The sequence below is a fragment of the Rhinoderma darwinii genome, chromosome 7, assembly GCF_050947455.1.
Source record: "Rhinoderma darwinii isolate aRhiDar2 chromosome 7, aRhiDar2.hap1, whole genome shotgun sequence".
NCBI lineage: Eukaryota > Metazoa > Chordata > Amphibia > Anura > Rhinodermatidae > Rhinoderma > Rhinoderma darwinii.
In genome coordinates, this window is record NC_134693.1 from 64,515,454 (window position 1) to 64,528,080 (window position 12,627).

A 12,627-nucleotide genomic window follows, 5' to 3' on the forward strand; every position below is an offset into this window, starting at 1 on the left:
TGACAGCTGATCGCGGCGTTCAAGGAGAGGGGACTGCACATTGATCGCGTCACAGAATATAACTGTGACGCTATCAAAGCCAACAACTCGTATGGCCAGACAGCCCAGGGTCCAGTGAAGGACCCCAGGGCTGTCTGAACATATTTCCTGTTGTTAGGGCATACTGAGGTATGCCCTAACAACTGCCTGTGTACGATCAGTAACAGGCTAATGTACTGGCATATAGATCTATGCCAGTACATTACAGTTACAAAATCAAAATCAAAATGATAAATCTCTTTATGGGATTAAAAAAAAAAGTTAAATGAATGTAAAAAAAAAATAATGGTAAATAAATAAATAAAAAGCAATTAAAATACACAGAAACACACATTTTTTATAATAAATCAACTTTTTAAAATATAAGTCCCAAAACACAAAATAATATAGACATATTTGGTATCGCCACGACCGTAACAACCTGTACTACAAATGTATACCATTATTTATTATGATCGGTGTATGGTGTAAAAAAAAAATATTAAAACTGCTGCACAACTGCTTTTTTTCTGCATTTTAATCTAATTAAAAATTTATAGAAATTAAACGATAATGTATTTGTACCAAAAAATGGTACGTACAAAAAGTACAACTCGTCCCGCAAAAAACAAAGTCTCATACAACTACGTCGTACAAAAAATAAAAGCGTTATGAGCGTCGGGATGCAAAGAGGGAAATTTACAAAAAATTGCTCTGTCCTCAAGGCTAAAATTGGCCGTGTCCTTAAGGGGTTAAAGGAAATGTGTCTGGACACTGGCTGTGTTCAGAACGAGGAAGGGGGAAAACAGTCATCTTGAAGACCGATACCGTGAACGGCAGTGCATCCAAATAAGCAAGCCACCTCAACGTCGTGGACGATTGCGTGATCGAACCCTGTGCCATTCATCTGTGACAGGAGGAGGAGCAGCTTTCGGCGTATTCTCCAGCAAAATGACCCGGATATTCCACAAGTGAAGGAGAGATATGCTATCTTGTACGGATTTGATGATGTGTAAGGAGTCGTTCCTGTGGACCAGCAGGCGCACAGGAAATCCCCATCTGTAGAGAATTTTATTATCTCTGAGTGCAGAGGTGATGGGCGAAAATTGCCGCCTGAGTTGCAGTGTGGCAGCCGAGAGATCCGCATAGACGGAAACCATCAGATATTGTGTGGGAAACGCGTCTTTCTTTCTTCCTAGATGCAGACATGAACAAGTCCTTAATGTGGTAGAAATTAAAGCGAGCTAGCACATCTCGCGGGACATTGTCGGACAGGTGTTTCGGCTTTGGAAGCCTGTGTGCTCTATCAATGATAAGACAATAGGGAATGGATAGAAAAATAGGAATTTCCCTCTGGCGCATCCTTCGTTGAAAAAATATTTTCATTCAAGAGAGGTGTTTCAGGATAAAACAGACTTTATTCAGGTACAATTACAACAAAAAAGTTTTGAGATCATACTGATCTCTTCCTCAGGTAGTGTACGAGTGTTTAACAATGGAAAACAGTCTCTGTTTTATAACACAGACGAGGAGTTAACAAGGAAACAACTACCGGGTCAGATTGGCAGGTCAAACAACAGCTTAAAAGAAAGGTATGTATAAATAATTAGTTTTTCTGTTAAAATTCAATGTTAGTATAAAAATAATTAGTTTAAACCTTATGTGTTATAGTAGATGATAAGGTCCCTAGAGGAGCAGTTAGGAAGTAGGGCATTGATGAAATCCTGTATGCAAGGGGTTAAATCTTTGGTAGCAACGTCTTCAGGAAGCCCTCTGAATTTAACGTTGTTCCGACGCGATCTATCCTCCAAATCAGCAACCTTAGCTTGTAAATGAGAAAGTTCTGTTTCAAGATCATAGTGAGCGTCAATGAGCTCGTTATGGGATGTAGTGAGCACCCCCATCTTGGATTCCACATGTTGTACTCTGTCTTCTACTGACTGAAGTGATTCAGACAGAGGTTTAAGCAGCTGGGCAAACCCAGAGTGTAGGGCCTGCAACATGTTTTTAAGCGTAAGCTCAGTGATAGGGTCAGTGGAGGAGGGTAAAGTAGCGAGAATGTCCCCTGGTGAAGGAGGGTCAGATGCCACATTGCCATTGTTTCCTACCTGGTCCTCGACAAGGAGAGGAGGGGACTTGCACGGAACCCATGTTACAGGGCGTCTGGAGCTACAAGGAGAGGAGGGCTGGGAGGAAGCGCCACGTGCGTCTGTTCCAAGATGGCGGCTCCGGAGGTCCGGCGGGGAGATGTTCACCCGTGCTAGCTGTGCTGGGCTCTGCGGACTTGTTGCTGCTACTGTCGGCGGCAGAGCAGGGACCGAGCTGCTTCTTCGAGGCGGAGCAGAGGTGAGGGAGGATGGTGAGCCCGGGTCGGACGTCAGGGATCCTGCGCATATGCTCCCTCCAGCGCCATCTTGTTCAGATGGGCGGCCGCGGGGGAAGTAGAAATCCGGGATTTTAGCCGGTTTGGCCACCGATTTTTGTCTCCTAGGCATCCTGGGTGAAAGGGACCACAATCACGGGCACAGGTAGGTGCAAGCAAGGTGTTTGTCGGTGGTATGTCGCTGTGGGCCGCTGATGCAGAGAGGAGCCGAGCCCTCAAGCAGCCATTCACTCCGGCAGCCAAGCCACGCCCCAAAAACTACACCCTTTAAGGCATTCATCTAGATTTATAATTAGCATTTTTACCCCACAGGTATTGTGTAAAAGGTAATGCGTAGTAGATGGTGCAGAGTGAGAATTGCAATTTTCTATACATACAGTTTATGGCATTTCAGTGCCAAATATATTGTGCCCAGCATGTGCAACCGGAGATATACACCCTATAAATTGTAATGTTGGTTCTCGCGGGTACGGCAATACCCTGGTTGTGGCTGGGGTCTGCTGCCTGGGGAAACGGCAGGGCTCAGATTTGAAAGAGGTGGCATGCGGCAGGGGCCTAAGATGTGTTGAGTCCTTGTTTGTAAGGACAAGTGACAAATTGACATGTTGTGTCCTTTCTTATCCCCCTCTTTGAGCAGAGACTGCACCTCTTTTGACTCTTTCCCTTGTTGCCCGTTTGGGGAACTTCTGGAAAGTGTTGCCCTGGTACTATGCATGGGGCCTCGCTTCTAGAAGTATTGTTGTCCCCCCTTCCTGGTCCCTAAGATTATGTGTAAAGTCCAATGGTGTTGTGGATCCCCTAGGCTACTCTGCCAGAATGGAGTAGCTTCTGGCCATACAGGTGTTAAACAGTCACAGGTAGATGGTACCTTGGTGGCAGCTGGATATAGGCAGATAGTGGATACAAGCTGGTGCCGGATTACTGGAAGAAGGCTGGTGCTGGATTACTGGAAGCAAGCTGGTACCGGATTACTGGAAACGACCACAGAATATAGGACCCAGGATACCGCCTGGTCACAGACAGAGGACACAGGATGCAGGATACCGACTGGTCACGGACACAGGATGCAGAATGCAGGATACCGACTGCTCACGGGCAGAGGACACAGGATGCAGGATACCGACTGGTTATGGACGCAGTATGCAGGATACCGAATGGTCACAGACATAGGATAGAGGATACAGAATACCAACTGGCCAAGAACACAGGATACGGAACCTTTGCAGGATAACACTAGGTAGTACAACGTTTCTCAGGCATTGGGATACAGGGCAGATATCCTTAAATAATCCAGGGTATGCAGGCATAGGTTGGAAACACTTTACGGGTGCACGTGCTGGCCCTTTAAGTGACTGCCAGAGCACGCGCGCGCACCCTACGGGCACATTGTGCTCTCTGCCTAAAACAGTTCAGAGCTCGTCGGCATCCCAAAGGAGGTGGGTGCCGATGAGCACAGTCCAGCTGGTGGCCGCGACCGCCGGGAGGAGGGTAACGTCGGCGATCAGTAGCCGCCGGCGCTACATTAGGTTCTTGATAATACCCACTTAGAAATTCCTGGAAATCTCAACTATGGCCTGCACATCGATGTAACACATGCGTATTGTACAATGCCATCTTTATGATGTGCACTGCCAGCTTCTTATACCACACCCTCGATTTCCGCATGGAGCTGTAGGGCTTCTAGACTTGATCTGACAAGTCTACCCCTCCCATGTACCTATTGTCATCCAGGATGCAGTTGGTTTTGGGGGTCTCTGTACTGGTACCTCATAATAATACATGGGTACTGATGTGGCCATATTTTGTTGTCAATACAAGGACATCTCTCTTGTCCTTGTACTTGTCACACAATATGTTGCTGCTGGATTGTGCCCTTCTCTCACCCCTTCTGAGTGTTTGCCTAAGCAGTGTCTTAGGGAGGCCTCCCAGATTTTTTCTAATGGTGCCACATGCTGCAGTATTTCTGGAAGCGAGGCACTTGAAGAGTGGGACGATGGTATGAAAATTATCCAGGTAGAGTTGGTAACCCTGGTTCAACAATAGGTGCACCAAATCTCACACAATTATGGCGTTAACGCCCAGGAAAGATGACATTCTGGGGGCTGAATATTTGTGACCTTCTCTTCAATACACATCTTACATATCTTCACACCATTCCTTGCCCTCTAAAGCCTTGTTCACATGGTGCTAATAAAAAACTGATGTGTAAACGTGTTAAAAACTCTAACGTTTTGGAAAATCGCTTTTTAAAATACAGGCGTTTGTCATTTTTTTTTACGCATTTTGTGCACGATTCCTGTGCATTTGTTTTAGCCTGTAATTAGGACTCCCATTGACTATGGGAATTAGGCGCATTTGCGGTGCATTTTCAGCACGTTTTACGCGGCAAAGAAGTGCCCTAACAATTCTTTTTTTACACGACGCGTTTTTTAAATACACTTGCGTAAAAAAACGCGTTGTATCCACTAACAATGCACTTTCTTATTGATGTCAGTGGGAGGCAAAAAAGGTGTCAAATGCACACCGTCTGATCAGGGCCTTACTTGACAGGTTCTGGCGGAATTGAAGCCTCCCTTTAATATGTACCAAGGACTCGTCAGTAGAAATACACTTCTCAGGGGTTTATGCTTGGGCAAACCGGGCACTAACATGGTTTAATAGGGGGTCACAGTTTATACAAACGGTCAAAACTGTTGTGGGCACTGCTCATTATCAGCATAATGTAAGGAGCAAACTATTGCCTCATAACGCATCCTGGGAATGGACATGCGGATGTGTAGTATAAGATTTCCTAATGGATGGCTTCTTCAGAAGACCCATATTCAAGAGCAGTCCCCAGAACTTGCTCAACTCTGCTGCATCTACAGGGGTCCACTTGTGGGTTTGGGCATAACATAATGTGGGGTTCATAATGATATAGTGTTGGACATTGTCTGGGACACCATAAGCTCTATAAAATCATCCGTAAAAGAAAGAACTTGAAAAAGTCCATCTCACTGAGCCCTGCCGTGTTAAATCTGATCCCCGGGCTGGCCATGTATTTGGGGCTCTTAATTGTCTGATGTGGGGGTCCATATGGGAGAACTTCGCTCGGGAGTTACAACTGCGGCGAGGTGACTTCTCTTCATACTTTTTTACTACTCCGCTGTCAGCCCCCATTTGAAACCCTGCTTTTCCTCTTCTCTGTCTTGCATTGTTTGGCAGTCTCATGTCCAGAGACTCACAGGTTGGAGCCAGAGCCAGCTCCAGGTTTATGTGGGCCCTTGGACAGTGATGTCAGGGGCTTCCCCAGAGATGGAGTCCTGGAGCAGAGCCGCTTCTAGCGCTCTGCCATGGATGCCTTATCTCCTCCTGAAATCACTGTACATATATGGACAGTGATGTCAGGGGCAACCCCAGAGCCAGAGTCCCGTGCAGAGCGCTATTAGTTACTAACACTCTGCCTGGGAGGCTCTAGCCTAGAAAATGGCAGAGCAGGGAGAAACCTCCCTGCTCTGCCATAGTGTTCCATAGTATCTGCATCCTAAGTATCTGCGTGACCGCGGGCGGCACAGGCCCCCTCATGCTGCGGGCCCTGTGTCAGCTGCTATGGCTGCTACAGCAGTAGTACCGCCACCTCCTAGACTCATAGACAGGGGCTCCCTCTAGACGCAGAATCCCCGGCAAGACTCTGGCCAGGGATTCCACTCCTAGAGGAGCCATGATGACAGCGTCAGCAGCCGGTGGCCAAGTGGGCTCCCCCAAGGGTAGTGGGCCTCTGCACTTTCCCGGGTTCACCAGGTGCCGGCGCCGGCCCTGGTTGGAGCAACTACAACTTCACTGGATGATCACCCTACAAGTGATGTACAGAGTAGTGTCTTGAGGTTGCACAACCTTATCATGGTAAGCTTTGCATTGTCATTTTTACCTGCGGTACCACCTTGGATTTATGACATTATGGAGCGCTTTTCTGTCACTGTTTACAGATCTCCCAAAATAGATGGACCTATAGCTAAGGTATATAGCAAGGTTTTACTCCCATTTGATGATATGGGTTTTCCTGAGAGATTCTATGAACAAAAAAACTGAAGGATTTCTTAGAAAAACGTAGGAATCGTCTGCAGCAAATTGTGTAGCCAGATCCTTGTTAATCTGGATCAATCAGTTGGAATCTGACTTACAGAAAAAAATCACCTCACAAAAATTTTCTAGCCTCTCTAACAATTCTTAAAATGGATGCCCTTAGGTTCTCCACAACATCTGCTGTTCTCTCCAATTCAGCCAGACCATGACTATGGCTTAAGAATTGGTTGGGGGATACGGGATCAAAAACTCACCTGTGTGGTATTCCGTGTGATGGGATTTTCTTGTTTGGCCCAGTCCTTGATGACCTCCTGGATAAAGCAGGATATAGGAACAAGGTGTTTTCGACTACCGTTAATCCTTAACAGAACAAGCCATTTCGTCCCTACCGAAGGTTAATTAACCAATGTGAAGGGAAAGGGGATGGAGAAAGCTGGCAATTTTCCAAAAGATCAATAGGTTTTTTGTTTAACCAACCTTCTGAGTCCTCACGAAAACCAGGTCCACAGTGAAGCCAGGGAGCCAGTAGGGGGAATACTGTCCCGGTTTCTTCCAGCTTTGTAAATAATATCCAGCATCAGCTGGACATCATCAGAATAGGCCTCTCAGATAAATTGGTCAACTTTGTATTAAGAAATTGTATCTTTAATAGTAAAAGATGCTCTCATTCCTGTTCTCCCAGAAGAAGATAAGCAGGGGTTCTACTCTTCCGAAGGATCATATATTTAACACCGCTAAACAAGTTCCCAACATATCAAAAATTCAAAATGGAGACAATAAAATCTACAATAAATCTTCTATCACCAAAATGTTTTATGGCATTGAAAGATTTAAGAGATGCCTATTATCCCATCCCAATCCATCGAGAATTGAAAAAAATTCTTTGAGTAGCCATTATAAACCATTTTCAAGTAGTTAATTTACAACTTTGTGCCCTGCCGTTCTGGATATTGATTGCTCCTCGAGTCTTTACAAAAGTGGTCGCAGAAATAGCAGACCACATAAGGGGAGGTCAGAGATTATTTATTCTCTATCTGGATAATTTTCTTCTAATAGGCAACTCTCCAGACCAAGTCCAGCATCAATTATCCCAGACATTAATAATCTTAGAAAACCTAGGACAAATGGTAAACCTAGAGAAATCTTCTCAAATTCAGACTGTCTTAGCATTTTTCTAGATTCCAGAGACAAAATTAGTTCAGTCCCTCACCTCTGTATTCCACCAGCCAGTTGTATCAATACACAGAGCAATGTCTCTGTAACGTCCGTGGTCACGGAGCGTCGTCCTCACTCACCTGTCGACGGCCGCGACCGCAGACCTCTGTGTCCTGGCCAGCGCCTCCCTCTTAGGAGACGCCAGTACTCACGGACGCTCTGCACCATCCCCTAGGGTGCGTGCGCGCTCGGTCCCAGCCTTAAAGGGCCAGCACGCATATGCAAATAATTAATTATAGCAAGATCATCCTGGATCCCAGATCATCCAGCCCTGCACTTTCACTCCTTGCCTGAGCGTTGTTGTGTATTTCCATGTTAGTCTTAGCAAATGGTCCCTTAGTCCAGTGTTCCCGTGCCCTGCTATTTGTATGCCGTGCTGTATTTGTTCCTGATCCTTATCTAGTGTTGGAGTCTGTTGTGCCACCTTTCATGCCTGCTGTCATATACCACGTCTGGTGTCATCTGCCACGCCTGATATCATCCGTCACATGTGGGGTCATCTACCTTAAAATTCCATCTGTGCCAAAGCTTCTGCTACTGTCTCGACTATTTCAGGTACTCTTGTGCTTGGACTTTGTATAGACTGTTGTTTGGCCAGCCGCTACTCCGCTACGGTGGTGCGGCCTAGTGGGTCCACATACCCACGGATCGTGACAGTCTCTATTGGATCTGTTCACAGCCGCTATTCCTGCAGTTCCCTGGGCCCAGATTCATGCTCGTCCCCTCCAGCTGGAAGTTCTAAGCCAATAGGATGGCTCAAATCCAGACCTAGATTAAAAAGAAATGTCTTCCACATAGAGTTCCTTACTTTGGTGGTTAGATCTTCAAAACATAGGGAAGGGTCTTTATAGGGTTCAGCTGTCCTAACAATAAATGCCAGTCCATGGGGATGGGGGCTCACCTGGAAGACTTCGTCTTTCAGGGTCTACGGTAGTGAGAACTAATTTCCTGAAATTAGTTTCAGGGCAGATTCTATCAAATCAGCCCCGAAATTCATTTTGGTCTGAATATATTTGCCGTGAATTGAAAGTCCCCCAGATAGCCCTGTCAGACTCTCTGGTGTCTTCTATGACTGCATCCAAGTGGGATACAGTCCTAGAAGACATCAGTGAGTTAAACAAGGCAATCGAGGCACTTGCTATTCCACAAAAAAAAACAAAAAAACATACTCACCACTTCCCCATGTCTCCTGTACCAATGCTGGCAGCTGAGACGACATAGCTGTCCCACGTGATCATTGCAGCCAATCACAGGGTGCAGCAGTCACATGGGACAAAACTATGTCATGACGTAGCTGTCCCATGTGGCCATGCAGCCTGTAATTGGCCACAAGAGAAAACTGACAGTTAAAAAGATTCTATTCCCTGAATCCAACACATAATTTACTGGTGGTAGACGCTTTCTATCAAAAATGGCACTATTTACCAATAAGTACTCAGGTTTAATAGAGCAACAGGCAAATTAACTTCTCTTAAAGGTCTCTTCCATGGGATGTATTTGAACCTCTGGAAGCTGTTTCTATTATATACCTTACCCTAAAAGAAATGATCCTAGTGGCCATCATGTCTGCTAAAAGAGTTGGGGAACTATGGTTACTATCTTGTAACCCTCTATACACCTAATTTTTAGATGGTAGGGTTGTACGCATAACTGACCAGGCATTTCTTCCAATATTAGTGTCAAAGTTTCATAGGTTACAGGAGATAAATCTCCCTTCCTTTTTGGACAACCCATCCTCTGAGAAGGAAAAATAATTTCATGGCTTAGACATAAGAATATGTATTTTCCAATATCTTGATAAAACCAAAGACTGGAGAAAATCTAAAAATCGATTTGTACCGCTTGTGGGTCCCAACAGAATTGTAAAGGCTAGCAGAGATACTATCTCTAGGTGGATCAGGCAAGCCATCCAATTAGTTTACCATTCTATAGGTTTTACAGCCCCTGTGGATTTTAGAGCTCATTCTACCCATGCAGTAGCTACATCTTGGACCGAGCGTAGGGTGGCTTCTATTGACTAAATCTGTAAAGCGGTTACATGGTCCTCTCCTCACACCTTTTTTTTTTTTCACTACCACGTGGATACGTCTGCCATTTTAACTTTCTTTTTTGGTAGGAAGGTTCTTCGATCTGTAATGCCACCCTCAGATGATCTCTGGTAACTCTCCAGTGGTGCTTTCTAATTACACTTACCAGTAATTTTGTTTCCTTGAACCATGACCAAGCACCCTTATATCCTCACCCCTATTATTTTTCTTGTTCTCATGGTGATGGTTAACACTGGGTATTGCAAAAAAAGGATGTGTGTCTGTACATACTCATGTCACTAAACTAGATTAACCAAGGAAGCTTTGTCTAAGTCTCGGTAATTCACTGAGGCTATGTAGGAGGGGCTTTCTTTTATCCCCAGGTATCCTGGTGCTGTCATTGTTCGAGAAAACAAAATTACCTGTAAGTGTAATTACCGTTTTCCTTCCTACTCAGTCCTCTCCAACAGTGGAGGTTCCCAGACAGTCATTTCTCCAACTCCTATAACCTAGGTAGATAAAAACAATGGGAACCAGATGGGATCCTCTGTGAAAAAGCGACACCATCCAGGCGCAATACTTCCACAAGTCAAGCAATTTTTTAGACTAAATTAATTTATTGCATAAAACAATAGAAAATAATGAAATGTACATAAAAAGAGAGGGTCTCTTGAGATACAACACATTTTGGGGAAACAAAACCCCTTTATCGAGTAAGCATGAGACAATGTAGTGTATAGTGTAACTGTCCTGTGTTTTTAAATAAACACTTGAAATTGGTGCCAGGGCCTCCCTGGGGTGTGGTTAAATTGGGTAATTGGATAATTTATGCAAGAAATTGGGAGAGATAAGGGGGTGGAGGGATATAATGGGCGCTATTGCGGCTCTAATGTGTGAGTCTGAGATTATGATCGGTGGTGAGGGCGTTGAATTTGCGGGGGGGGGTTTAGGTTTTTATTGGGGATCCCTGTTCTGGAGGACAGCGGGGACATGAAACTCGGTGGTGATATAGTGGTGCAGGTGGGGAGGTCATTATGGCAGACTATCATTATGGCAGACGCTTCCTCATGTGAATTTTCTTGGGCATCGATTTTTCCAAGTGCTCTCCAACAGGTCTCCTCTTTGCTGACTTTGGTCTCTTAGGTCCAAGACTGGACAGTATTATTTTTGAGGCTACTGGTGGAAAGAGCTCTCTCTTGCCTTAGAATTAAATGCTCTGTTTTAAAGAAAATAATGTTCTCGGTTCTGGCCCCTTGGGCATTTTACCAGTCCAAGTTCTAGGGGCTAAAACCTGCTCATTAAAACAAAAAGCAGAAACCTAGCTTTTAGCCAAGCCCTTCCTGATGACCATGCCCTCAACCCTCTAAAAGTGTTTCGGGGGTGACACCACTGCATGAGGGTCAGTACTCTAGTGGGCAGGCAACTTATTGTTCGGGTCTCTTGTATCGGTATGTATGGGGCTATAGCGTGACCCCTTCAAGTTTCTATGTCCCCAGATCACTTCCTTCATTCCAGTCCTCTTAGCATTTGTGCTGTGGACAATTTTTTGGGGATTCTCTATTCCATTTTTTTCATGGTCAAAGATGGACGATTCTAGCCGCCTCATCCTGGATCCAAAGTGCTTCAATCAGGTTTTTTGTCAAGTTCAGACAAAGATACTGATCAAGCTTTCTTTCCACGGTGGATATCAGAAATCCACATTCCAATGTGTTCAGTCCACCAGTGCTCCCTTAGGCTTTTTTCTTTGGCCTGGTGACTGCTCATCGTTCTCCTGGAGGTGCTCGCAATGGTCATGGCAGTACTCTGATCCAAGAGGATCTCAGTCATACCATACTGGGACCACATCCTGGTGAAACACTCCACTAATTCCAAGATCCAGCCTTCATATCATCTTAGACACTTTCGCTCCTCTCTACATCCAGATGGTTAACCTCTTGACCGGGTTATTCACTACAGCATCTCCCTGGAGTCCTTACTCAATGGAAGCCATCTGCTACACTCGCCCACTTATCATGTCACACTCTCCCACTTCTTCTGGCAATTCTGTCAGCTGGGATCAACCTTCAACTTCAATAGATATTCCAATCTTTCTCCCCCTGGTGGTACATCATTCATCCCAGTGGGGGTTCTCTTCTCCAACCACTCCCCAAGGTGCTTTGTACCCTGTCTTTCTACTCTGGACTCCTCTGTTAGAGGAGCATCCAATCCTATCCAGTCTGATGTTTCTGCGGTCGCTTACTTGACCCATCAAGGTGGCCCACAGCTGTGCAGTGTTACCATAGGGAACCAAGATCCTATTGTGGGCTAAGCACCATGTTCCACTTTTTTCTGTTGCCCATATATTAGCTGCGGACTACTGGATAGCGTTTTTTGTTTTTTTCAGTCGTACGAGGAGTGACTCCCTTTATCCCTGTCCAGGATTTTGTCTTCTCTCTAGCAGTGCTTGGATCTGGGGATTGGCCTTAGTTTCCTACCTGACACCTGTATTTTTCTCCAAAGAGTCACCCATTCAACTCCTTCAGACCTCAACCTGGTCCTGCACCCTTGTGAGATTTCTCTCATGCTTCTTATTGTTAGGTAGCCTTTGTTGGAGCTGACTCTTCCAACCGATGTGTGTTTGTCTTAGCAGTTTCTTCCTGCTGTTCTCCATCCAGTTCTCTCCTTCCTGCTGAAGATGGTCCCTCCAATTCTAGGGAATACTGTATATGCCTGCAGCTTTTAAAACCTATCTGTCTCAAACAGTCTCCTCCTACCAGACCAACCTCCTTTTTGTCTCCAGGGCTACTATATTTTTAGGAAACGATTTGGTCATTTGTGCTGCATATTGTGATAAAGTCAGAACACATTCTATATTGCATGGCTTTGCTGGTAATCGTTCAAGGACTGCGCTCACACTTTTTTTCCCACCCCTGGGGACTACTA

The 12,627-nt window shown here is 45.2% G+C and overlaps 1 protein-coding gene across 1 annotated transcript in view; it reads right to left on the reverse strand.

Annotated features, from left to right (window-relative positions):
• LOC142657927 (E-selectin-like) overlaps nt 1-12,627 on the reverse strand; it is a 141,041-nt gene that overhangs the window by 14,360 nt on the left and 114,054 nt on the right. The gene's annotated exons all lie outside the window — the stretch shown is intronic.